The following is a 26,510-nucleotide window of genomic DNA, read 5'->3' on the forward strand; positions in this document are numbered from 1 at the left end:
CGTGACCCGGCCCAGCCTGGCCCAAGCAGGGCCTGGCCGGGCCCGCTGGCCCCCACACGGGGCCCTGCAGCCGCCTGTCCCAGTGCTGGAAACGAGAGAGAGCTTGGAGGGGGAGTTTGCCTATTCTTAAATGTGGATCACAGAGGTGGTCACAACTTTAAGTGGCTCAGAGAATTGTCCATATCCAAACTGGCCAGCTGATAGGTTCTATCAGTTCCCAGAGGAAACTCTAAGCACCCCTTAGCAAGGACGTCCCTTCCGGGACTATGCTTGCTAACCTATGACAAGCAGGAACCAAACACTCCTAAAATAAAAGTACCATTAAATTACACTGATTTGTTGTGAGTCAGCAAATAAATATACAGAGTAAGGAAAACAAAACAAATTATGCCTTGGATCTTTGATGTTTTCTTTTTTCTTCATACTTTCTTATTTTGAATTCAACATGCTTGAATGATGTAGTATTCAGGAATACTTTCATTTTAAATTACCCTTACTGTACTTTGTAGCTCATGTAATTAAAATAGTTGTTCAGAGAATGCGAATGACTTGCAGTTTATGTGAGATCATGTCTTTAGGAGATAATTATGAAGTGGATTACTAACTGCCTTTGAAGCATTTCAAATTTATTTAATTGCAATAGAAACAACCACATCCTCTTGAGACAATTCCGTTCCATTGATGTTCCTGTTTGCCCTCACAACTGTCCACAGCTATCTTCCAGTTTTCTAACCAGGATCAAACCACACAGTTTCGTTTTCTTTTGTAGTTTCACCATTGTGTACTATGTTTTGTTCTCTTATCAAGCACATGCATAGTGCTCAAATAATAATAATTAAAAAAAAGAACAAAACCACAACCAAAATCTGACTTAAAAGTTTGGAGAGAGGATTTGCAAGGTAACTATAAAAAACCAAAAAGCTTAAATCCTGTTAGTGAGTCTAAATAGAAATGACATTTGAAGGAAGCCAAGTTGATTCCTTGTCAAGTACTTCCTTGAAACCTAGTGAACAGTGGTATGTGCTGGTGCTGAGGAAGTCAGATTTGGAATTCAACATATGTTTATAGATATTTAGCTGCAGTCATGCTTTATAAATACTGAATGTACATTGCAGCATGGAATGATCAGTTATTGGCCTAGGATGAATGGTACTTTATTTAAATTATTTTATGTAGTTTATCTTATACGCAGCTTCAAGGGTTTTGTGTTTGCTGGCTGGTTGTTATTGCTGCATTTAGCCCTTTGTAGTATAAATGCAAAAATCTGCTTCTGATCTTTATAAGATTTGTAACTTAGCAATACTGAAACAAGCACACTTGGGATGCACAAACAACAAGAAAAAAAAAACAATGGAAACATTTCACGTGGCTGTAAATACTTCCATTTTACATAAGAGACCACTGCAGATGTCAGAATTTCAAGTCTTTTCCCCCAGTTTCATTTTTACTTGGTGTATGTTCTTCTGACTCATAATTTTTAATCTGTTTTTTTTAAGCAAAAAAGAATATATCCATTAAAAACAAAACATTTCCTTAGTAGTTAAACTAAATCTGTGTTGTTTTTTTCTTTTGTGTTTCTTGTATATATATTTAGAAAAAGTCCTAAACTTAACCATAATCTTATTCCTTTTTAAATGTTCATGCATCTCAAACATTTGGACAAAACAGAATAATTTTCAGAATATTAACTAATAATATATATAGCTTATGGCTTTAACCTGAAGGAACTGAACACCGTAAGTAGTGTTCATTGCATTTTAGAGATGGCATTTGGAAACTGGCAAAATAAGTCAAAATATTGGGAATGCTGATTCAAACTCTGGCATTGACTAACTTGGAATTTCATATTATTTATATAAACATTTAAATATCCTTTAATTTTGGATCTGTCAGCTTAAGGAGTTTCCAGAGGCTGTTATTTAGATCATAAATATGGTATAAGTCATGGTCCAGGTTACCAAATCGGAAGTGTGGAATACAATATATATCAAACTAATATCTGCCTCTCTAGTCAATATTGCCTCTGAGTTAGAAATTAAAACTCAGGTTAGCAAGCAACTGGGACTAGGCTGTCTTTGGATAGGCTGACTTGTTCCAGGGTCCTCATCTGTCGATGCAAACCGTGCTGCCAGGACTGTGCATGAGCTTCAGAGCATCTGGGCCAGCAAGGTTCTTGTCCAGCATGCTCTGACCAAACATGTAATAGTCCTGGTATACTTGGATGGTTATTTGTTTCTGCCATGGTCATGGTTAGTCTGGGTATCCTGTCATGTGCATGCCTTTGATTAGGGACGGCCTTCGTGGAAATAGCTTTATGATCCCTGTTGTGCAACAATGTATGAAACTGCAAACACCTGGAAAGATTTTTCCATGGTGCAAGCATTTGTGCATCACTGGCCAAACATCTGGAACTCATCAGAAGATTCTCAGTGGTCCCTTCAAGTGCTAATTGAGACTTCTTTCTTTTATAAGATGCACATCTCACTTGACATTGATTCTGAAAACTGAGGGAAAACGGGGGGTTGGAATGTTGCAGATTGGCAAATGATATTATCTACTGCCTGAAACATTTTCTATTAGAAATGAAAAATATCAACATGTGCATATATAAATGTTTTGAAATAAAATACTCGCTTAAAATAATACTGTGTTTGTTGTAGTTACCAAATAACAAACTTTCGGATATTAGGATGACTGCAAATACTTTGGTGTAGAAATATAGAGTTTGACTTAAAATTAATTGCTTTTTGAAGAAGTGGTGAAACTGACCCAGGCCTCAATACAGCAACTGAAATTTCCCAATTTAGGCTGGTTCTCATGATGTACATTCTTGTCCTACATTGTGGCTTTCCTTTTTCTTCTTTTTCTCTGTAATGATACAGATGATCTAGAGGTGAACAGTGAAGAGAGAGGAAGCAGTTCCAGTTCTCTTTATTTCCAATTTGTTAGGTTTCCTCCTTTCTGGCCTTTCAGACATGAGTCTTTGTTGTGAGTTGTTGCTGATAGCTGCTGATATTGGTGCTTGGTACCACACTCTTCTGGGGATGTCTGGCATATTGTGGCTTCATGACATCTGGAAGATGGTATAAATTAATCCCTGCTTAAAGTCAGTCATTTTTGAATGACCACAGTGGTGTAATTTTCAAGGCTGTATGATGACATATGTGGAAACTTCTTGTATGATTATCTTTTTAATCTATCTTCCTTTTATTTTGACTTTTCCTGTAACAAAATAGAGCATCATCCTGAAATATTTTGATGCTGCTCAACATAGGGCATTTAGAGAATTCTTCCTTGTCAGGCTGAACACTCAGCAAGCATTGGAGGAAGAAAAATAAAAGCCTCCTTATCATACATCTTCTTTTTCCCCAGCACCATGCTCTGTATAAAGAAACTGGGAGGCAAATATTTTGATGACTTTATGCTACTCAAAGGTACTTCTTAGAGGGAGATAACATCATAGGCCTAGCAGCTGCCTCCATGTTCTGCTGGAGTGTCAGAAACCAGACGGAACCAGTCACAGGATTAGCTTTCATTGTAAAACTCATTTTTAAAGGCTTCCATATGCATATTTTGGTTGCTTCTAATATTACTTTTTAAGCAGCAGGAAGATACTGATTTTTGGGTTTTGGTTTGTGTGAGTTTTTTTCTTTGTCAAGTTTTGGCTTTGGGTTTGCCTTTTTTTTTTTTTTAATAAAAAAATTCATTTTTGAACTGATGAAGATTAATAGCTGCAGTTTGGTTTAAGCTCCTCTAACCTAATGCATTTATGCTGAATTGTCATACTTGATTGAAAGAATAAAAGCTGAATAGTCATTTGCATAACTCATATCTGTTACACAGCTTTTTGGATATACTGGGAACAAATAGAAAATATTTTTATGTAAACCCACACTTGTATTAAATAAAAGACATCTGCCTTGTCTTCTAACTATTTTAAAAAATACTATTAGCCTGGATGTATTGTTAGTGGTGGTTCTTTGGGAACATGAAAATGAGAAGTTTGAAAGATTGTGTCTTGAAAAAAAAGTTTGTTGAAAAGGTAAAGGAAGAGCTGGAAAATATTTCTTCTCTCCACAGTAATTGTTCTGATTTAATTGTATATGTAACTGTTCCAAACAGAGGGAAAAACAACCAGGTCATAAACTTAGCTCTGTATTCATTTTCTTTGGAGCAAAGCCTCAAAGTCTCAGTCTCAACCAGCCCTCAATATTTCTCAATGAAAACTTTGTCTTCATTGAGAAATATTGAGGGCTGGTAGAGATTGAACTGCAGAAAAAAACAGTGTGAGCCTTTTGAGATGATTGACTTCAGCCTAGCTCTCCTGTGGTTCCATGGGCTCCGTACACCTGTGGCTGGGGTGCGTACTTAGTTTAACTGCAGCTGAAAGAGATCCAGTTCTCATGCTCCACATCACAAGTCATTATGCAGGGACAATTGGGAGGTATAGTCTAAACCAGTAATGAGACTCATCCGTTGCTGACTGAGAATTTCCCTAGGTCATTGACTACTGGTTTTGCCAATTTTTACTGGTCAGAAACGAGTGTGATCTAAAAGTGAGTATTTTGGAAAAGATTGAGCTAGGTATACATATTCATTTAACTTTTCCTGTGGAAGTTGGGATTCCTTTTTCAGAAACATGAACAGTATTTATAGCCTATCCTCATTTCCAGGTGTCTGTTTTTTAATGCAAAAGTTTCACGGTGGTCTTAATTTTAAATAAAGTATGAGAAGCATTTTCTAGGCTCTTATGATCTATAATTAACTTCTTGGACAGGAAAATATTGTAAATTGCTGACCTCCAGAAGTCTGGCATATACAAAAATGTGACTAGAATATGTTTGACAAAAGAAGTTACATATGGATGCAGCAATGACCTCAGGGAATTTGTGCAGAACTGGTAAATTTTTTTGGACAGATGCTGATTTACAGTGAGCAAAGTGTCCAGTTTAATTCTGGGTGGTAAACAAAGCTTAATCCTTTTTGAGAATGCTCATATGCGTACATGTGGTGTATATATATACATATATTTAAAAGTAATAACACCTCTATTGTCTTTTCTGAGGTAAAGAAAAGCTTCGTTCAATGCCGAGAGTAACAGGAAAAATTTCAGTAGATTTAGGATGTCACACATGATTCAGGTCTTGCCAGAGACTGAAGTCAGTGGGATGTGCTAAGTATGTTACTGGCCCAGGATCTAAGACTTCCAGACTCACATGAGACCTGTGTGGCAACTGTGGAAGCTTAGTTCAGATCTGACTCTTAGTCTGGTCTTCAGACTGCAGGAACATTCACCCTCGACTGTCTTGCATCTTCCTGTACTAAGTTTTCTTGTGTGTTAAGCAGGAATAACAACAGGTTTGTAGGCCAGACAGATGAGCCACTGGTGTATTTAGGTATTTCATCCCATATTCCATAAACTCTGCTTCTATTATCAGTGGAAATAGTTTGTAGAGAGAACCCTTAGGCATAAAATGATAAAAATGTGTTCTTCATCTCTATGTTCACTCTTCCTGTCACCTCCGAGGTTTGCTAATACTGTCAATACATATCTCACGTCAGGCCTTGTGGAGAAATGTAAACTTTTAGTGCACTGAGACACACCAACTGTAGAGCAACTTAATGATAAAAGAGCCATTGAAATATATTGCTGGAAAGCCAGACTACATTTTTCAAGCATGTGTTTATAAACTCCTGGTTCTAAGCACAATGGCTGCATTATAAACCAGAGCTAGGGAACAGGCACAGCTCCAAGCGGAGTCAGGAGTGAAGAAGGAATAACAGCTGACTTTTGTTTATCAGAGCAGCTTGAGCAGAATGTGCTTTCACATATCTAAATATTTATGTAAACAGATGCACATTAAACCACTTAGAAATAAACAAAGTTTTCTGAAAATAGAACTCCACAATGATGTCAGGAGCTGTTTATCTTCAAGAACTGTGGGAATGAGCTTGAATATGCAAATATTTCATTGAAAAAAAGGCAATAAAACTAAGTTCAGATGTAATTTCTTCAGATTATACGGCACAGGCCATTTTACTATGCTGAGTGTACAGCTGTACTAGTCTTTTTTTTCTAAAACCAGCCAACTTTACTTTCTTTCCTAGCTTCTCATAGTGGCTGGTGGCATTTACTTGTTGGTAGTATAGGTTTTGGAAGAGTGCTCCTGTCTGCTTTCTGCACACTTAGGCAGAGTTGGAGTTGCGTGTGCTCTGCTAGGCAAGGGCAGAGTCTCAGTAGTGGCTGTGTCTTGCCTGTACAGTGCAAACACTCCAGGTCAGCATGGATTTTCTCCACTTACACTGCATGTCCATAGGGAATTGTGTCTCTGCAGGAAGTCCCACAATTTGAAAGATGCTGTAACAGAGTCATGATTTAAGAGTTGCTCTCTCTCTATACTTTTATACATTTTTGATTTTGTTGCTGGGGTCAACTTGAATGGTGGTGATTTTTATTTTTTTTTGTCATTCTGTTTTTGGCTGTTTTGTGGAATTTTTCTTTTATAACTTACAACATGCCCTAAGTGCTCTTCCTTTTTTTTTTTTTTTTTTTGTTTGGTGCACCAACTCAGGTTGTTACTTTTTTACATTAACTTTTCCAAACTCCTAAATTTGAAACACTACCATGGACTTCTCTGTGATCTCTTGTCTCCCCAGGCCCCCTGAAAATGCAACACAACCTGTCTTTAGATTTCTTTCCCCAAGGGCATTTATAAAAGTTTTCAGACAGAATGGCTAAGATGTATTATAAATACATTGCCCTAGATAATATAAATAAAAAAGATCTGTCTCAGTCCAAATTTACACAGGAGGAGGAACAACTGACTGGCACATGGGCAGCACATGACTGGCACCTGTCTGGCACAGCCCTTGTGCCCACGGACACTGAGCACTGCCTGGTTCAGTCACCTGCCCAGCTCTGTGTGCCCACCTGCTTTCCCTGAGCCTTGAGGCAGCGATCCCTTCTCCTTTGGCCACTCCAACCCCCCTGCAGCTGCAGGGTCTGGCAGCTGGATTGCATCCCTGTGGCCTGGTTGCCAGAAGGATGCTGCTGGCAGCAGGCACCAACCCTTGCCATGAAATGGTAATTTATAAATAATCACTCCTGAGTTTGAATTACATTTTCTGTATTTGATTTCTTCTACTTGACAACATTAGTTCAGATTTTTGATAGGTTTCTATTCTATAACCTTGATTGTACGGTTAGCCCTTGATGGCTTCTGGACAAGCTTCATGCAAGAGAAGCTTGTAAAAAGAACTTTCAAACAAACTGTTGTAAATTTGGGAAAAATTAACTTTAGAGGATATAATAACCATCAAGATGTAATAACAGATTTTTATGATCATTTTACATCAATAAATGCTAGTCCTTATTCCATGTGTTCTTTCTGTGAGAACAGTGTAGCTGGTCAAATGATTACAGAGCTCATGGCTGGAAAAGGAAATTAGTTCTGCTCAATCTTGAGGTAGACAAAAGCAATTTTTTTTTTCAATTTTGCATGAAGCTCCATGTTTTTGAAACTTAGTAGTTCGATATCTTAGGTTTGCCCTTGCTTCCAGCAAATGTGGAGGTGCTGGCTCTGCAGCCGAGTCAAGAATTTGTATTCTGTGATTATGAAATCCTTGTAGTTCCTTGTTCCCAAAGAGCTTCATTTCATGAATGTGACAAACCAGACCATAGCTCTTTTGCCCAGAACACTCATGGTCATAATGATGGACTACCCTTCCCCCCTGCCCCCCATCCCAGTTTACATCTGCTGAATTTGTCTACAGTTAATATCTGTATCAATACAGTTAATGCAGTTATATCTCTGTTTTGGCACCATGCTATGTGTGAACAGTCATTGATTTTGAACAGTTAGACCTGATAAATCCAAAAAGTCAAAACTGCCATTATTTCAGATGCCAACCAAAAATGTTCATCTTTTATATCTGAAACAGTACCCTAGACTGAGGACAGAATTTGTTTCCTAGATTCTTCCCATGAATTGCAAAACTTTTTAATGTTTCTTCTAGTACCTTACCTGTGTCGAAGATTGTTAAAAAGAGAAAAAAAAGAATCAAGTAATAAAAATGAGGTATTTTTTCTGCCAATTTTGGTTTAACCAATTTTCATGACAGATTACTTGTAGAATAAAGTAATACATTAGCAGTATCAGAATGCTATAGGATTGCAGTGCAGCATCATTATCATCCTATGCTGCACAGGATTTATCTTAGAACTTACTTAAATTGGACTAAATAAATTTTGTTCAAGAGTAATTCCAAATACACGATGACTACGTTGATTAAAGTGGTGTTGTATTGCTCCTGTTGACTTCTCCTGGAGTTAGTAAATAGTGATGTAAGTCTAGGTAAATTCTGAAGCTTTATCTTCTAGTAAAGTCAGGAAGTTTTACTCTAAAAATAGAATGTCTTGAAATACAGACAAGTTAAAGAAAAAAAGAAAATTGTTTCTCCTATGAGGAAAAACCTCATAGTCAAATCTTGTTTGTTCACATTATCTTCCATGCTACTTAAATTTTTGAAAGTTGGTTAGTTTACAAACAATATTTATACTCCCATGTAACAATGGATAAAAGATTTGGAAGTTATATAATTTTTTTTACAAGTGATCCTGCTATTTCATTAAAATATTGGTTCAGACTTTCCTTTAGGTACTTTAGGTATGTGTGAGTGGAAAAGGAATTTCTCATCCTTTTCCACAGGTTTTCCGATAACAAACCACGAAGTTTCTTAATTTGGTTTTCTTTGTTGCACTTCCAAGAACTACAAGTTTATAAGGAATTTATTTCTTCTCTTCTGGTGAAATCTGAAAAGGAGGAAAAGTGAAAACATAAGATCCTTCTAATATTTGTGTGCTCACTCCAGCTGCTGCAAAATTAATAATATGGATGTGCGTAAATATACTTGAATTTTTCATGCTTAGAGGAAACTGTACAAGACGTTGGGGACAAATATTCCATAAGTGTTTTCCAGTGTAGTTTTCTCTATTCTTGTTGACAAATCAAGATATGTGATAGGGATGGATATATTTTGCATTTATTTGCAGCTATAAAATTCTGAGATTTAATACCTCTTGGAAAATAGAGTTGTATTCTTAGAATGTTTTCAGTTTTCTGTGCTCCTTAATCAGTGTCATCAGTAGAATGGTTTTTCTGTAAGCACTCTTTTCACAAAAAATATAAAGCTCTTTCGTGGATGTTTCTGTGAGACCATGTTGAAGAATAGCATATGAAAGAATGAAGAATGAAAGAAAACTGAAGAGATTTTTCCCAAAATTGTCTTGGAAGCACAGTTTCTGTCCCCCACTGTTATGAAGGTGTTCTATGTCTATGCAAGTACACATTAACAATCAGAAGAGTTAAATTAACTTCATGAATTTTAGATACTTTTTTGAACATTTTGTAGGATTGTTGTCTTATACAATACAGTATCAGAAAATCCAGAAAACCGATCTTCTATTCATACTCAATTTCCTATTAGCTTTAAGTCTCTGATTGAAATATTCTACAGTGTGTGCACACACACGTCCTATGGATGTGTAGCTACTTCATGTTTCATGGGAGGTTTTAATTACTTAGGGATTCATTTTAGATGCTATGTTAACAGATGATGTGTGTTCCTTGAATTTGTGTTCATTATTGATTATGCTGGGCCTTATAGACACAGACATGCTTTGTAGCAGAGTATTTCTCGAAAATACAAATCTCAAATAGTAACAGATCCGCGTTGTTATGAGTTGATTTGCTGTATAGAACTATGTTTCAATTTTTCCAAAATGCCCAGTATTCAGTAGTTGGCTTTGTTGCTGCTGTTCTTTGTGTGATTATGACTATCCTGCATGCTATATGTTCTCTAATCACATGTTGAGAGAGAAATCAATTGGCATCATCATGGAAGTGTCGGTTGACTGGGACCTTTCAAGGTCATCCAGTCCAACTTCCTTCTCAAAGCATGAACATCAAATCAGTCATGGCTTTAGTTAGCTTTGGACTTTAGATTTGAAGGCCACATGCTGTAGCCTCCTGGCCATGTTAGAAGCCTGTTACTGGACCCTCTCCAAAACCTCTTATTCTTCTTGGAGCAGGGGTTCAAGATGGATGAGGTTCTCCAGCTGCAGCCCCACCAGTGCTGTACACAAGCAGAAAGTGTCTTCCCTTACTCTGTGGCCCGTGTTCCACCTGCTGTAGCCCAGCTGTGCAGTTTCCCCGTTGTCATGGAAGTGCACTGTCGCCTTGTTTGTAGTTGGCACCTGCTGGAACTGCCAAGCTTCTCTTCAGCAGGTGCCAATGCAGCCTGTGCTTCTGCCTCAGGAGCAGAGCTTTTCACCTTTTGTTGAACTCTCTTAAGTTTTCTGCTGGGCCAGGCCACAATTTTCACCACCTCCCTCTTATTTGAAGCTCCACCCTCTAATTTCTGTTAGTGTTTGAATTCCTGACAAAACGTCTGGGTTTGCCATACACTGAATATTTGTGGCTTGTGAGAGTAGAACAGTCACTACCTCGTGGTGTTTCTGCTCTAGACAGAAAGTACCAGAGATAGTATTTCAAGTTACTATCCAAATAACATTTTTTAATTCATTGAACTCTCTTTAATGACATTTTGTTTGATACCAAAAGCATTGTGAAGACAGATTTCCACAGGGATATGGTAATTTGAGATAATGAAGATAGTGATTAAGCTTGCTGCATGCAATAGCGGGGGCCTTGAGAAAGAAGTTTTGCAATTAAGTTTGTCTCTGTTGCAAGAGGCTTATAGGTATTTTGTAAAGCTATGCTCCTGGTTTGTGTTCATTAGCATTCATGAACAGTCATGTCATACTACTTTACAGTGAGATTAAAATCCTCAGCCATTACCTTTGTTTTGAAAGTTTCCTATTATGCTGGCCAGATCATTCTGACACCATTCATGGTAGTCTTACAAAGGCATCATGTGACATGAGTTTGGACCCCCAAACCTTAAAAAAAATTGCATGCATTGTGAATACCATATATGAAAACACCACACAGAATTTCGTAATGTTCCATTTTGCATTCTTAAAAGTTCTGGGGTGACAATGTGCACAACGAACAATGCTCTGGGTGTTGGGCTTTTTTGTTGTTGAAAGAATCACTAGACAGCGTTCACTATGAAGTATAAGGAATGTAAAAGTCAAGCTGGCCACTAGGCTTTTCATAGTAATTCAGGAAACCAAAACCTAATATGTGTTCTGTAGTTGCATTGCCTTCCTAAAATACTCCTCTCCTTTTGTGTTGACATCTTTTCTTGTCTTCTGCTCAGTGTCATCCAGAACTGTTTGTGTCTGCCAATGAATCTGGCAGATACACAGCTTTATCGTGCGGGGTTACCTGCCAAAAGGCATATAAACATGGTGGGGAAGTAAAATCTGTGAGTTTTTGCTGGAGTCTTTGATTGTAGATAAAAAAACATCTGAGGAAGACTGGTAAACATTTTCTGAGGAATATTGCTTTTTCTGATTTTGTGTGCTATTTTAAGAGTGACCTTGGTCTCCCTGTCAGTGATTTAATTCTATGTCCATAACAACAGGACCGTTTATCTGTTGTTTTAATTTCTTCATAGAAATTTCACCACACAGCTGATCTCTAGGTGGTGCTACAAGAAAAGATCTAAAGGCCTTTAGTAATATCTTAATGGTGATGTTGCTGTCTTTTTCGGTTCCATTCCTTTAGGGAAAATTATGGAGTGATACTTTTCCATAAAATGTATTCTTTCTGTGCTTTCTTTCCTTGATGAAGTTAATTTTGATACTGGAGAGAGAGGAGACATGGTTGTCTTCTGCTTTCCTCATGCTGCTCGCCTTCTTCATGTAAATATCTGTGCTATCTTCACCACTTAGGAACCCAGAACAAAATGTGGACAACGTGGGGAGGTGGACCTGTCTCGTGGCAAGGTGTCCTGGCTCCGGCCAGGACAGGGTTAATTTTATCAGTATCCAGGACAGGGCATGGCTAGGACATGCTTACTCTATACCACCTCATGTCATTGCCAGGTGCAAGGGAAAGGGAGTGTCTTCCCAGGAAAGGGGGTTCCTTTCAGTTGAGTCAGGTGGCAGAGGGACCAGTCAGGTAATGCTGGCTCTGAGCAGTTTGCAAGTGAATCACTCACTTCTTTCTTGTACACTTTTGTTATTAATATTGCTCGTGTTCATTTTCTTATCTCATTGCTCATTCCAGTAAATTGTTCTTATTTCAACCCATGATCTTTACCTTTTGTGCCTCCAGTTCTCTGCTCCAGTCACAGTGGGGGATGGGGGTGGGAAAGGGAAGGAGTGAGCAAGTGGCACATGGTTTGGAGAGTCTCAGTGAAAGCGCTAAATTGGGGTTCATTCCTGACCCACGACACAAAGGAAAGCAATCTTCATGTAGATTAATAGAGTACTTCATATGTGATATATTTGGCTATTTCCAGCTATCAAAATGTTTTTGAAAGGAGGAAAAAAACAAAAGCAGCTGATATTCTGTTGGACTGTAGTATTTACAGAAATACCTGCTGATGCTCCAAGACTGCTGGCAGGGGACTTGGAGCATCATCCATCATGTCAGCCATATCATTTAAATAGTGTATGCTTACAGGTCTTGGCATGCTTAATAAAGGAAATGGTAATACCAGAGTGAATTTTTGCATTCTGGAGATTTTGTTGTTTAAGTAGATTTAGAAAGCCCTATAATAATTTCTGTTTAAAGTCTTAGCTTGTGTACCTTAAATGAACTTCTGAATGTGGCACTGCTGACTTCAGCGATGAATGTCTTTGTGAAAACCTTTGTGTTTGAAATTAATGAACTAAGAAATAAAAAAAAAGAAAGCCATGTCAAAATTGTGAATTGGTTTCTAAGAAACAGTTTGGGAAAAATAATTTCTTATCAGTTTTTCACTGCTTTCATTCACACTGCCAGATGCTTCTTCTATGCATTGGTCAAGTCCTGTTGGCCTGCAGATAATTTCTTTTTTTTTCCCTTCCCTTTCTGCCCTAATTTCTTATATAACCCTGTAGTTATAAACTGTAGTCTGTTCATTTAAGCCTGAAGGTGTCAGTATCATTTTTGGACACCAAAGTGTTTCATCACAAGAAAACTTGATGGTAAATAATTTTTTTAAATGGGTGGAGATTTACTGCTCTATTCATTTTTATAGTTTCTTGAATCTGGCTTGCATCACTGGGAACCAAGCCACGGACTCTTTGGTATAGAGCCTTTGAGCAGCCTGTGTGTTATTGTGCTGAATCACGGCACCTGCACAAGTCTAAACAAACCGTTTTTCTCAAGCCCCTGGAGATCCTAGACTTATGAAGAGCAATTCTCTAGTCCAACCAATATAATTTTAATAAAAGCATAAAGTGTTTTGAGACAGATAAATATTCATCTGCTTGTGCCTGGTCTGAGCATAACTAAATTACACCTGATTTTTGTGATTGATCCTATGAAGACTTCCAAATGATGTTCTTGTGGTATGAGAAATATTTTGAATGTTGAAATGCTTTTTGTGATACACTTTTATTATTACTTCCATATGCACAAACCCTGGGAGTTTTGTTATCCCTTGAACTTCCATAAATCATTATGAATTACCAAAAAATTGTTGCATAGGTCAGATTACATTTTTCCATAGTTTTATTAAAATATATTTTGTGGAGGTTTTTTTTCTTATTTTCCATTTTTGCTTCCCTGTGATGTTTTGGTATAACTTTCTTCACTGTTACTTGACAACTAACTGAAGTAAAGAAAGAAGGAGGAGACACAAATTCTTTCTTTCAAACTGATTCATATTTCCTATGTGAGTTTGGGCGAATCACTTAACTTGTCCATGTCTGTTTCCACATCTGTACAGCAGGAGTAAATTTCTCATGGGCTTTATAAAAATTAATTAATCTTTGGAAAGTACCTAGAAATTCTGAAATAGAAGGGCCTGTTGATTCCAACATCTTATAAATTAAGTCATGATGGCATTGTCTAACGGAAGACTTGGTTAAAAGAATGTGCTGATTATTTATCCATTTGTGTCAATAGCTGTAAGTGGTGTTAATATATGTTTCACAGAAATGTATGAATATCACGAGCCCTCTACATTGTTCTCTATGGTTAAATAATGTCAACAGTAAAACGGACAGATGTTAGACCTAGAAGACTTACATCACTGCTAAAAAGTTCAGCTACCAATAAAAAAGTTTGGAACTGGACAAAAAGTCTGGACTTAAAACTAGAACAGTTTAAAAAAAAAAAGGAAAAGATAATATATATTATCAAGGTAAATACTCTTGAAACACTTTGCATGCATTTTTTGTCACTGTGGCATTTTTTTTGTTCCTAACTTCTCTTGTCTATTATTACTTCATATTTAACCTTTCTCTTTTGGGCTGTAAGAGTAAAAATTTTTGGATATTTGCAAAGCAATGCTACAGCCATCTGGAGAGCTGTGCTTTTGGCCTGCTTCTGTCCTTTTCATGGTAATTGTACTGCTTTTCCTGGTACAACTTGTGATGAGTAGAAATCCATATTGATGCCGATTATTATTTTAGATCTTATTAGGAATAGCAATTAGTACAGCAAAATGCTTTTCTTTTTTTTTTTTGGGTGGACTTGGGAGGGATAGCAGGAAGCCTCAGAAAGAAGTAAGCAGGTTTTCATCATCCAGGGTGTGACAAAGCAGCTGTCTTAGAGAATCTTTGGTGTCCTCCTACATCCATTCATCTGAGGTTGTTGTTCTGACCCAGCCTTTGCTGAACAAGCAAGTCTTCTGGTTCTGTAGACTCCTCTGAGCTGTAAGGTAGAGATGCAGTGTAATGCATTATCATCTGGGCATTGCTATGTGAGAATTACTCAGTAGCAAGAATTATCACCTGAGGCCCTGTGAACATAAAGCAAAATACAGTTCTTGATGATCAGCAGTAGTAACAAAGTCCACTAATAATTAGCTGCATAATTACTTTAGCTTAGACCTCTGGAAAAGCCGTTTTCCCCACACCCTTTTCTTCTTCATCCCCTTTGCAAATTAGCCCTCGCCCAACCCAAACTTAAAGCATTTGGCAGGCATAATTAGTCATCTCTTACTCTGTATAAAGTACCCTCCACGTGAGGCACACATATAGAGAAAGTTTGGGTAATGGTTGGCTTGGCAAAGAGATTTTTTTGGACGGATAAAAATTCCCAAGGCCTCTGTTTATTTATATAGTTCTTGGAATAATGCTGTTTTCAAAAGGCTGCTCGCCAGCTGCTGAGACAGCGTTCCAGCTAATATATTCCCAATGCAATCACCACACTTTGCTTTTCCCATCATAATATCCCCAAGGCTGTTCTTGGTTAAGTCTCATGACTGGAGTATAGGAAAGTTCACATTAAGTCAAAGCTCACAATGCCACAATGTTTCTTATTTTCCTTCTTTCCCTCTTTCTTTTTTTTCTCATTTTCTTAATTTCTTTTAACCAAGCCTCTTTAAATGGAAAGGTGCCTGTTTCAGCTGCTCTATATATGGGGAGAATAAGGCATCTCTAATGCAGTGTATGGCTGCATAGATAATGCCAAAAATAGGTGGGTCACTATGGTAGATCTCAAAAAGTCTGTGTTACTTCTAGCAAGTAGATTAAACATTCTGTTTCAGTGACTAAGATAAAAGCAGAGACAGTGCTAAGGATTTCTGTGGTATAAATGGCCTTTTAGCATTTCAATGTTCTTAGCAACCAAACCACTAAGGCAATGAGCCAGGACAACAAACTACACTTTTTCTGTTTGTTTTTATTTGACCTTTTTTTAAAGTCTTCAAATTAAAGAGCAAGGCTCATATGTCTCATGGCCATAGCGCACAGACAGCCAAAGGGACTTGAATTTATGAGACTTGAGTTTACAAGAAATTTTTTTTTATTAGGTGAACTACTATCTTTGAAGACAATTCTTGCCCATTTCTATCCTTCCTCCCTATAGCACTTCTTGTATTTCTTCCCCAGGCATGAAAAAAGAAGTAAATAATAACACCTAAACAAAACAGAACAATGAGCCAAATGATTACTATAGATTCATGGTGGTGGTGCCCATCTGCCTATGTGATGAAAGCAGGACTTAAGGCTCCCTAGGCAAAAATAATTCATGTATGCTTTCACAGTCTAACTTGATCACAGGAAAGATGGTTGTTATATGCTGCTCTGTGGGATGAACAGTCTTGGACCAAGCTTTATGCATTTTTAGAAGAGGTTGAATACAGGAAAAGTCAGGCCCAGCAAACCTGTCTTGTAATGTAACTTTACTCAAGGTATTTGAAGTATCTCCTGTTCTCCTGCCACTGCTTGACTATAGCCAGTGAGACTGTTCTGTTATTTTTTTTCTACATAACTTCTTTTCTTGATTATTGAGTTCAGGGTAAAGCAGCATTTCACCACTGATTTAGCTGGTACCTCTACATTCAGTGAGTACCACCAATGTCTTTATTGTTACAAAGAACCTGTCAAATTCAGTGTTTAACCCTTCTTTCACTCCAAACCTGTATGTTTAGGCAGAAAGTAATTTAAAGTTTGGCCAGTTCTTGTCAAAATCCATTCTTCATTTCCCTCCTTCTTAGGGCCTTTTGTGCTTATTGTTAACCACAGCTCATCCTCACTGTGTTGAAGAAATGCCAAAGACATCTCCTGCTTCTAGTGAAGATTTTGTATTATGGGGAATTCTGTGACAAATATATTTCTAAGACATTAATTCAAAGTAGTCCTGGACTGAGCTACTGGCTTGTTCTGGCTTGTTCTGCTGCCCTATCTTGAAGCTTTTGGATGAAGCAATGCTGAAATATTAAAGAGGAAACTATATTTAGAAAATATGACAAGAACCTTTTGTCACCATATTTAGCAGAAAAACTGAAATTGCTATAGAGTAAATAATGAGAAAAGTGGCTAGCAGATAGCAAAGTACCATAAATTCAGTTGAGCTCCCCAATTCAATCCCCAGAGGGATTTCCAAACCCAGTCATTGAGAAGGAACCGCAGGCAGGCTCCAGCTTCCATAGAGGTCACTCTAAAAAGACATTTACTTGAATTATTATATTTGTATTTTGAGAAAACAAGGGTTGCCTTCTTATTGGAGGTCATTGTAAATATTGTTCATTCTTGTCCCACTTTATTAAAATTTTGTTAGTTTAGAACTATCTATTGAACTTCTCCTTTCTGAGACGAGTCAAGTTTTCCAAGAATCCAGAGAAGGGAATTTGATTTTTCCCAAAAGGCTGGATATGAACCTCAGGATGCTGCAGGTTGCTTGTCACAGGCAGAGAGTTGCAAGATCCCTGTATATTAAAGGTCTTGGCAGTCTTTTTACTGAGAGTCCCACTGTGTTTTATAGATGGCACTATTAGAAAGCCTGAATGTTTTTCTTGCTGTTTCATTAAGCACACATGGGAAAACAATATTTATGTGAAAATGAGCTCAGCTCACATGCGCAGTCTGATTTGTTTTATCATCACTTACAGCTTCTGTGCTGAGAGTTTTTATATTTACAAAATCTTTTCTTTTCAACATCACTTTACATCTAGTATCTATAACATTGGATTGGAGGACAGTGAAAATGTCCCATCTTCATTTGTAAAATTCTCTTTGAGACACAGAAACCAAAGATTACATAGATTATTTTTAGAGTGTTTTGAAAATCGGAGATCATGGTAGAATAAGGTAGATTGGGAAAAAGACCACAGCACTAATCATTATGACTATGACTAATTTTTCCATCACTGAAAAAAATGTTGCCCTGTTACTCTGTTTGATTTCTGAACAGGAACATATGTATCTGAGATTATATACATTTTTATGTATACATGTGTATACTTAATGGAGCAGATACGGACACTAGCTGCTTATGTGTACATGCTCTTGCCAATCAAAAGTGTAGGTTTTTTTTAACTTTTTGAAGGTTATATTGATTCTTTTTTCATGAATGTATGGAAAAATTAGAAACTCTAAGATGTATGTACATACTTCACTAGCTCTTGTTTCTTTCCTCTGCATATTTAAGCTGATAAATACACCTAGCCTGCGTGTTTCAGTATGAATAGCTGGTGGAGGGTGGGAAGGATCAGTCAGGCATAATATAGATAGATGTGATTATTTATTTAATAGCTACTGGCTGGGCTAACCTTAATAGCTAGGTTTGGTCAGTTCTATCTGGTTTCCACATGTGTTTCCTGTTTTTCTTCTAAATTCTATACTGCTCTGGGACATGGGGAGTGCAAGTCCAGGATTTTCCTGAAGGGAAGGACTGCTTTGTTCATTACTGCCATGGGAATGTGTTAAATTTAAGTATGTGTTGTGCAGGTCTCAGCTGTGTTTCTATAATGGCAGACACAAGCTCAACTCATTGGAAATGTAAGAATGGGGAGAAAGAAAGTGGAATACTACTTTTTTTTTAGTGGGTAGTAAGGAGAGGGAGGATGTGTGTGTGCTCTGTTTACTCTAGTCCTTTTTTTTGTCTGCCAAAGTCAGAGTGAGTAAATTTAAAAAGTGACTTTGAAGTATGCAAACTAAACTAGCTCTGGTTTTAACCTACCATAAACAGTGTAAAATACATCAGTAGTCTTGAACACTCAGGAAGAGATAGAACATCCCAAACAGAAAACCTGGGAACATTTCAAAAATGTGTTTATTTGAAATCTGTGACAAGGCACAATTGTATCATTTTTTTTTTTCTCCCTGGACAATAGAGTTTTAATTATAAGTGTTTCTGTCTCATATTATGGTAATCCACCACACACCCCTATAAATTGCTTGTTAAGAATTAAGGTTCTGACTGTTCAGCTAAGAGAAACAAGATACTAAGTATGTGGCAGCCAGTTCATTATCAACATATTTTTCTAAAAGTTGCAGGCACAGTTTTAGTGGAATTATCACAGTAAAAAGCAGAGTAGGATTCCTGTCTGCTTTATCATGAAGAATGGCTATAAAATATATTCCAGTATTAAGTACTATAATACATCCAAAAGAAGGAATCTCTACAGTCCACTCCAGGCCTCTGATATTAGGTGAAAAAGTCAGAGCATGATTTTTCTAAATTCCTGTTACAGTCAATAGAATATATGTTTTCCTGCAGAAGTAAGTGCTGCAAAATGCAGTTGCTACAAGAACCATCATCTCCATTGAATCCTCAAATATTATCATGTTCAAAATTAGCTACCCCATACTTCAGAGCTTCCAGTGCTCTACAGCAAAGCTCTCCTGCTTTTAGAGGATCTCAGAGTCACTGTTAAGTACCAGGCTTAAGCACAGCCCTAAAATTCTATTTGGTTTCTAGTCCTCAAATGGTTAGCTAAGCTTGGACTAATTAATTTCATTGGCTTCTCCTGATTGCCTAAGGCAGAAGAGGGACTAACAGCCTCCTAACACACACTTTTTCCATGCCAACTCCCAATTCTCTCATTGAATTGTGTGGAAGAGTGTAGGTGTTCTGGTTTCCTGGCTCCCTGCCCTACTTGTTACCAACATGTGCAGCTCCATCCTTTTGAGATAAAAGACTGCCTTGGTACTGAGGTTCAGAAATTTACCTGATATCTGGGCAGGTGGAGAGGCTCCCTTGGATTGAAGAGGCAGGTCTGAATGGAGCTGTGGGTATTGCATTTTCCTAAAGCTTAATCCTTCACACCCAAGGCCCGCTGGTGAGTGCATGTGTGTGAGTAATGGGGTGGCCATGGTTTGGTCTCAGACTAGAGCTATGATTTTCATGCTGGAGTCTCTTTGCATTATCCAGGTGTCATAGAGGTGACAACATGATGAAGTCATATTTGCATTAGTTAATTACAGCCTTTAGGGAGGGGATGGAAGCATTCTTAATCATATAAGAAACACATTGCATTCTTGTTTAGCTGATTGAGGAAAATGTTGCCCAATTAGGGTTTGAGGAACCAAATTAAGGACTTAGGCAAGATCTAAACTAAAACCATATTTAAAAATGTCAATAACTGCTTTGGGAGTTGCAATCTGTCTTTTTAAAAGTATTCCAGAGAATCATTCTTATGATTTTTTAAGAAAGCAGCAAATTTTGGAAAAAAAGACAATAAAATATGAGAATATACTTAATCATCCTTTCCACTCAGAAGACTTTGCAGAGGACAAAAACTTGCTCAAAAATCCTTGTGTATGTTTCACCAAACATCCTGGAAAAAAGTTCAAATAATGGTATATGGCCAAGGAATGTGACTTGGAGGGTGAGAAGCAAAAATAGTGATTACCTTGATAAATAAGGACAACGGTAAAGAACACTACTGGAGAAAACAGATCTTTGAAAATAGGGTTTTGCTCCTCCATTTTTAAAGAAGAAATAGAATGCAGAGATGCTGTTGGAAAATATTATTTTTTCAAAACTGTTAAACAGGAATATTTAATATTTGCAGATAAACATAGAACTGAACAGCAAGATTAGGTGCTGTTGAGGCAGGAAAAGTTTTGTGGCAAAGTATTACAAAACCTAAGTGTGTGAAGGAAATTGGTGGTGTTTTCTAATGATGTGCCAGGTTCAAAACACCAGGGAGAGGAAAACTCTGCCATTTCTCAGGCAGGAGCCAAGAACTCACCTAAGTTGCTACCGTAACTCTGAAGTTGTTATTGAGTTACCCACTATGGAGGAAATACTGGAAGTACTTATATGACTAGACCAGCTTTGCCAAATCATAATATAAACAAACATGAACAACCAGTGTGACAGATGAGGTGTTTTGGCAACTTCATGTTACAATCTTAGAGCTTTTCCTTTTCCACAGTGGTCTTGACCTTGCTTCAGGTAATAGTAGAGATTTTTGTTCAACCCTAGTGACCATGGGTTTTTGATATTTATAAATCTTTTCTTCTAAAGAGAGCTAACTTTCTTCTCAAGTGGTGCCAAGTCAGCCCTGTCTCTGCCACATTAGACAGAGCTTTGCACCTAAGCCTATTTTGGGGCAAAATGCTGCTGCTGGCATGCAGTTACCCTCTCTAGTATTAATACCTTGACTATGTCTAACCCTGATAGAATTGCATTTTTTCTTGATAATTCCAAAAATGTATTGTAGTACCATGATTAGGTACATATATTAGAGCTCCTCTCTGGGAAGAAACCTTGGCTTGATATAGTCCTCAGATAAAATATTCCCTCTTGAGATCTGGAGCTGCCCAATTTCATTCCTGCCTGTGTTGCTGAGAAGGTTGTTGTGATTCTTTTTTCTCAAGCTCAGACAGTAGTAGTTATGGTTTCATGGGAAAAACTTCCTTTGAGAAAGGAGTAAATATTACTGGTAAATTTATGTAACAGTTCATGCTGTGTTACTGTTCCTGTTTTTGGAATTTTCTATATTTCAATGTCGTTGGCCAAAGTTGCCTTTTTGATGCCAGCATGTAAGAGCAGGGGCTAAGTCAGAGTTTAATACACTTAAGCTACTGTGATATGCCATAACAAGGACACAAATACTGTATCTGAATGCATTTCCTATGAGGACTGAATTATTGGCTCTTATGGTGGCTTAACATGAAGGGAAAAAGATTTTCCTGATGTCTGGTGGTACCACAGAAATGGTTTTCATGGAATCTGAAAGTGCTTCATAGATAAACTTTAAGTAAAATTTACTAAAACCAGTCATTTTTTTGGTGTGTGGGTGTTGCTGTGACACTACATAAACTGGGAATGGTTGGCCCTAAGACACCTGATTGCTTGTGTTATCCCTGGTTTGAGGAATGCAGCTACAGAAATTGTGTTGTGGGTTTTTTTTGTTTTAATTGGGCCCTATGAAACCAATTTGACAAATACTTGGACCTCAATTTGAATTTTGAAGTTGATGCTCAAAAGTCCTGGCAGCACACGGTTTCACACTTTGTGTCACAATTTAACAGCAAAAGTCTGCAAACAATTTCTTTTGTAAAATTCCAAATAAAATGGAAATGCATTGTTCCATATATTAGTTCTTCTAGAAACTCCTTGATCTTTTCTGTGGGCTTGCTTATACTCTGAAACTCTTTGCTATGAAATATTTTGGAGGTTTTTTTCATAAGCCAGGTTAAAAATTCTGGCGTTTTAGAAAGATAACAAATTATTTTTGTTAGTGATTTAGGATTACTTCACTCATTTTACTGAATCTTTTTCAAAATTTCTTCAAGAGCAGACTGCTATAAATAAATGAATATTGATTTTTATTCTTTACATTTATATCAATAAATACAGAAACATTTATTTCTGAACCACAGAATGATTTTATTTTAATTGAAAATAGGGTACATATCTGGCAATTTATAGCCATTCTGTCCTTTCACAGGGTCAAAAGAGGAATGGAGCTGTTCTTCTCTTGATACATTTAAGTGTTGTTAGCTTTTTCTCTGACTTTTTCCAAGGAGTGGAATGCAGAATCCAGGGAGTTTTCAGTTAGCTCACGGTATTGTCACTACGTCAAAAAGCATATGTATTGCAAGAACGAGAAACACAAAATAACACTTCTTTTGCCCTGATGCTGAAATAGCATGAAGCAAGCTGACTTGAAGACAGGTCCTTCTAAGTGTTTGTCATACACAGGATATTTTGAAGTAAGCTCTCATTCCTGATGTGGCATGTAACTTGTGTTGCTTTGAATGAGAAAAAACCCTGTAATTTATCAATAGATATGAAAAGGCAATTAAAAGAATATCTCTTCTTCTGAGTCTCTTTCATCACAAATTTCTCCTTGTTGAATAATCAGCTAATAGTGTTCAGAACAGTCATCTTACCAAAGGAAAGTAAATATCTCAGTGTTATTGATAATGTCAAATGACAATTGTAAAAGTCTTTTTGCAGAAAGACTTGTCTTCCATCATAGTTGACTGAGCTTAAACAGAATGCAGTGGGAAGAGCCTCTTGGATTCTCTCAGCCTTCACTGAAGGTTTTCTGAAAAGGATCTGGAAAACTAAAGTTCATACACTAAGAGAAAATACCCCTGAATGAAACCTAAAATCAACAACATGGTACTATGTATATGGTGTTGAAGAGCCATGCCACCAGAGGTAGATACTACAGATAAATATGCTGAAATTCAACAGTGACTGGTATTGTTGGAGTTGAATGACTCCTCCAAATTCTTCTCATTTTCTTTAATTTGAGCATTGCATCCACAACTTGGATTCCATTACTACGCGGTTTCTTATTTTTCTATGCTGATTTTCTTTAGGTATTTAGTGCCTTGGGAGCTCTTATAGGCTAATGAAGAACTATAATGAGAAGACAATAACATAAAACCTTTAGGGGATAATGCTGCCTCTGAGGATTTTTAGGTTAACCTGAAAGTTTTCCTCTAATAAATATGTTAAAATCCTACCGGGTACTGCACAGTGTGTTTCTGATTAAGCAGTGCCGGCACCTCGTTTATTTCTACTGTATTTGTCATTAGCTATGTTATAAAATATGTTTAGTTGAGTAATTTTTTCTGTTGATTATTGTAACAGCACTGCTCTAGATACTTTTTTTGAAAGTCTTTAGATATTGCATCTCTCTGTATAGCTTATATTTTTCTCCTGAGAATTGGACAATTAATGCAATGTGTAGAGGGAGTTGTTTTTACGTTCAGACTATTTTAAAAAGTGTCCTTTCTTCCTTTTGGAATTTTTTTTCCTATTTTAGACCTGAAGTTCAATTACAAAAAGTTCAAGGACAGTTTTCAATGGAAAAGATTACTTCTTGGCTTCTAAATTTCACCTTGAATGGAGAAAATTAGTCTGGACAGAGTTCTAGGCAAAAAAAGAGAAGACATTAAAAAAGATGGATTGCATAGTTGAACTGTTTGTTGTTAGAAGGAAACTGCTTTTTCTGCTTTCTGACTTGCACTGCAACAGAAGGGGAAAAAAAGGTATATTCAGTGATTTCAGGTACTGAAATCATATCATGCAGTGTGGATTTAGTTGTATTTTAGGATAATCATAATTTGTGAAGGGCTTAAATTAAGAAGGAATTCCAATTCCTGAATGGGAAGCAAAGTAGAAAGTTAGACCAAAAAAAAAAAAAAAAAACAAACCCCTTAGTAAAAATGTCTGTAATTAGAAAACTTGAAGAAATTTGAAAGCATTCAAGTCTGATCTGGTTGTGGAAATAAAAAGGATATTCACATCCAAAGTTGTAGCTGTGTCAAAAGGAAAATCCCAGAATACTAGAGAGAAAAGGAAAAGGTGAAAAAATCCCCAATCAACCAAAGAAAAAAAGGCCATGCTTGCAATAGAATGGAAGCCTTACCATAATAGCCTAAATTATCTTATTTGTTTTTGCATCATAGTCAAACAATACTCACATTTAATTGTATCAGGATGCATAAAATATGGTGGTGTGTGTATATATGTCTGCATTTATATATACAGTTGAGATCTATGTGTGTGTAAATGAAAAGTAATTAAAATTTTATTAATTAAATGGGAATTAAGGCTTACTAAGAGAAAAAAAATTATTATAAGTAACTCATGTGCAATTGGTCACATTTTTACAATTGATTTGCAAGTAAAATAAAAAAAAAAAATTTTTCTTATTTCTTTCTTACAAATCCTGAGCAATTTCTCTTCTCAGAATCAGTTTTTTTCCATCAGAATTAACTCTGAAATTTGCTGTGGGCATAATATGTCCATGAAATGCTTAACTTCATACAAATGCAAAACATCCTTTGAGATTTTAACTTCATTTTAGAATTGAATTCAAATGAAAAACAAAACTAAAGTAGTTTCAAAAGTAAGCCCAGTAACCCCAGTAACTTCCAAACATTTTTCTACAAAAATTACTGTAATTCTGGATGCTTGGCAAAGGTGTAGGTCTATATATTTAAGCTTTATCTTGCTTAAGTTTTCTTGTAAATTCCATCTGTTCAAAGTTGCTTTATTTTTAAACAGTATTGGCAAATTCTGTGATCTGCTTGTCCTTTTCTTGTAAGAATTCTGCAGCGAACATTTAGGTTGGTACCAATTAGGATGCGCTATAAAGATAAATATTTGTGGCAAATAATTTTCAGTGCATTCCTCTGAGACCAGTAGTTAATACTAGAAGGTGGTTTGGAGAACTTCATAAAAACCATTTATCTCCTGTAGATCTCAGAATAATGATCGAAAGAATGTCCGTACTCATTATTTGTATTCTTCAGAAAGTCTTCATAAATACTACAGCAGCAAACTTGAAGTCCTTGGGAAGTGTAATCTGTTTGTATGTCCTATGATAGAAGACTACTAAAAAGAATGTGATAATACACTTGAGAAAGCAAAGTTACATAAGAAAGCTGAGGTGCTAATAGCTGCTTCTAACCATTTGCTGGTATAACTAATTCCATAATAAAAATAATCACTTTGTATTGTGTTTAAAGGTCTTCCTGCCAGCTAAAAGTGGTCATTTCCAGACATGATCAGACAGCTGGACCAGTGTGTTATGATTGTTGTATTTCTGTTGCTATGCATGTCGTACATACTGTCTGCTGGAGAGCTCTTGCAGAAGATTCTTTGGAAAAAAATAGAAGATGAGATAAATCTGAATTTTATTCCTTTCTGTATTTCAGGTTAAACATTAGCATTGGTTTCACCTGTCACGACTTTGGCTTCTTTTTAGCAAGTAGTGATAAAATATGAACTTCACTGAATTTCTGGACATTTTATAAAGATTCTTTATTTTCACACTCTTATAATCTTGACTAACAGCTTAGAAAACCGGAAGTGTGGTAGTAGGTTAATTAGTCACAAAAGGTTTGCAAGCCAAGTTTTGTCTAAGTTTCTGTAATCTGGTAGCCTGCCATGGCTAAGCTACCTCAGTTTCTGCAGATAATTTCCTACAGGAATGTATGTCTGCATTATGATACCCACAAGCCGTTGCCTCCCTACTTGGGTCAGCAGTAGGAAGGTTCAGACAAAGTTCTGAGTAAGTATTAAACTAATGCCTCTGGATACATAGCAAGATACTTGAATCTTTCAGAGACCAATGTTAGGAAACAGCAACATCCGACCAGGATCTTCTAGCTTAATTTTTGCTGCAATACCCTTTCTCCTCACACATGGACACATTGAGTTTGTTCTTGCTGTGCTGGGCTTAATGCATTTCTGTTCATTGTGTACCCATTCTTCAAGTGCCCTGGTGGGCTGCATGTTTTCCTTCAGACCTTCCTGTCCCCCATTCTGAGTCTGGACCGGAGCCTGATACGTGTGGTAGCCTGTAATGATGCAGGATCAATTAGGGCTGCAAATTCTTGTTTGTAACTGTAGCGGGTTTGGTTCTGTAACCGGGCAGAAACACCAATTTAAGGTAGTGGTTTGACCCAAAATACTCATTACTGTTTATCTTCTGTGAGGTAAGAATTAGGAGAAACGCAAAGCAGGCACCGACTTTGAAAGAATATAAAGAAGTTTATTAACAGACCTAAAAGAAGGGAAAAAAATGATACCACATCTTCAGAACTCTTCTCCTCCCCCCACCTTCCTCCCTTCTCCCCCTGACAATGTAAAAAGACAACCCTTGAGATGTTCAGTCTGTTTACCACTTCCATAATAACCTTGTTCAGTCCATTTAGAAAGAGAAGTCTCTTCTTGCTC

General features: G+C 37.0%; 1 long non-coding RNA gene across 4 annotated transcripts in view; it reads left to right on the forward strand.

Annotated features, from left to right (window-relative positions):
* The window catches only part of LOC108449228, a 320,210-nt gene that overhangs the window by 24,435 nt on the left and 269,265 nt on the right, over positions 1 to 26,510 (forward strand). The window contains exon 1 of one of the 4 annotated variants that reach the window (XR_001865354.1): positions 19,516 to 19,632. The exons of the other annotated variants lie outside the window; for them this stretch is intronic. This is a non-coding gene — a long non-coding RNA (uncharacterized LOC108449228). Of the gene's footprint in view, positions 1 to 19,515; positions 19,633 to 26,510 lie in introns of those variants that run through there. 4 annotated transcript variants of the gene reach the window in all.

This window comes from Corvus brachyrhynchos, unplaced genomic scaffold (assembly GCF_000691975.1).
Source record: "Corvus brachyrhynchos isolate BGI_N302 unplaced genomic scaffold, ASM69197v1 scaffold258, whole genome shotgun sequence".
NCBI lineage: Eukaryota > Metazoa > Chordata > Aves > Passeriformes > Corvidae > Corvus > Corvus brachyrhynchos.